Source organism: Somniosus microcephalus, unplaced genomic scaffold (genome assembly GCF_052327205.1).
Source record: "Somniosus microcephalus isolate GS21.2 unplaced genomic scaffold, FLI_Smic_1.0 scaffold1544, whole genome shotgun sequence".
In the NCBI taxonomy this organism is placed as follows: domain Eukaryota; kingdom Metazoa; phylum Chordata; class Chondrichthyes; order Squaliformes; family Somniosidae; genus Somniosus; species Somniosus microcephalus.
The window spans coordinates 25,001-26,928 of NW_028226731.1; the positions used below are offsets into that span (position 1 = coordinate 25,001).

The following is a 1,928-nucleotide window of genomic DNA, read 5'->3' on the forward strand; positions in this document are numbered from 1 at the left end:
CCGGGCTCGGCTCACACTGCTCCAGAGTCCCCGATTTAGCGAGAATAAAAAGAAAAGAGAACGAGGGAAACACGTAGCATTCAGAGGAAAAGGCCAGAAGCAATGGCTGGGCAGCATCTATATGCTTGAGAGGAGTGTTTTTGGATGAAAAGCAGGCCTGCAGCGACAGGGGTCAAGACATACGGGACTGACTTAGGCGCACGCTCAGCAAGTCAGCAAGAGTGCTTAGAGCCAAAACGGGTCAAATGTGTGGAAGGACATCAGGGTCCAGCGCAACACAAAGGAGCACCGCAAGGGTTATCTTAGCAAACTGCCACCTACCAAACGCACGCAAAAAAGCCAGCACACAGCACATCAAGGGGCCCGCGTCACTACATCAAGCTGTTCCCCGCTCCAAACCAACAAAACTGCAGCCAAAGACGACGACCTCACCTCTTGAACTGCCAACGTCTTCTCTCTGTATGCTCTCTCTCTCTCTCTATCCAACACTCAGAGAGACAACCCTGCCTAGGGCGAGGCTCAACAGTCCCAACACCGACGCGGTCAATCGTTTTTGCAACCCAACGACAGCCGTGCTGGAAAAAGCTGGCCTCTAAGCGGTGCCGACGTTCCCTGAGGAGACGCCGAACATAACATTCCCAAACGGCACGGGTCAAACTCTCCATTGGGAGGAGAAACTCTAGGTCTGCACTTAGGGGGACAAAGAGGACTAGGCCTCTGCGACACCCCAGCCGCGCTCTCACCTCACACGATGGCAAGGCAAGTGCGATTGATGGTCAAGCGACCCTCAGACAGGCGTAGCCCCGGGACGAACCCGGGGCCGCAAAGTGCGTTCAAAGTGTCGATGATCAATGTGTCCTGCAATTCACATTAATTCTCGCAGCTAGCTGCGTTCTTCATCGACGCACGAGCCGAGTGATCCACCGCTAAGAGTTGTGCGTTTTTTTTAAGGCTTGGTGTTTTGTTCCCCGGAGGGTCCCAAGCCCGGACCGCCCAACGCTTCTCTCCCTCTATGCCCACGCATAGAGGGTTGGTAGAAGCCCCATCCTTGGCACAGCCCGGAGGTGTGTATCAGTCGATCATCAAATGACAAGGGTTTCACCGAGATTTTGTTGTCAGGGCGCTCGCGAGGCGACACGCATCGGGGTCAAACGCCTGAGCCCACCGTCCGACACGCACCACGGCCAACAGAGGCAGGGTCTCTGCTGCCACCGATTGCCGGGAGAAGAGAGAGAGTGACAGGCAGACAGACAAGACAAACAAACATGACAGTAGACAACAAGGCCAGAAAAACGAACTGAGTGGGGTACAAGCCGACCGCGTGAAAACACCCCACTGTGGGGGGTAGAAATCCGTGTGGACGGGCAGGTACATTCTCTCGAACGTTCAACTTGGCTGCTGCTGCTGCTGCTGGCTTGCTTGCTGCTGGCTGCTAACAAGCTCTCGACACCGACAAACAGACACTCGAGTCTTTAAACCGCCGCCCCCCAAACAGCTCGCGGGAGCCAGAGTGGAGAAGCGTCTAGGTACCCTGTACCGGTAAAGGGAGAGTGACTAGATCGACCAAAGTTGCACTACGGGGGGAAAAGAAAGCCGGGCCTGCATCACCGGTTCAAATCCCAGCAGAGCTCACAGTGGCCGTTCGCCGAGGTCCCGACGACGAGCCGCCAGGCAGCACGCGAGCCCGCAGAAGCTCCCTTCAATTCGACTGCGGTGTTAATGCTTGCAAGACGGTGGCAAAGTCCATTGTTGTCCGATCCGGACGAGAAGAGGGGAGCAGCAGAGCTTGCGTGTGAGAGAGAGAGAGAGGTTGAGAGATAGGCTCGGCACAAGGTAAGCGATGATGCACAAGACTGGAAGAGACGGAAGTCGAAAGAAGGGCCGCAGGCCAAGGTCACACAGGGGGAAGCCAACGAACAGCAAAGACA

At 55.9% G+C, this 1,928-nt stretch overlaps 1 non-coding gene across 1 annotated transcript; it reads right to left on the reverse strand.

The window, feature by feature from the left end:
* Positions 1-781: 781 nt before the first annotated feature.
* On the reverse strand, positions 782-935 carry LOC147080492 (5.8S ribosomal RNA). Its single transcript, XR_015077287.1, has one exon. It is a non-coding gene; the product is annotated as a 5.8S ribosomal RNA (ribosomal RNA).
* Between the last annotated feature and the right edge of the window lie 993 nt (positions 936-1,928).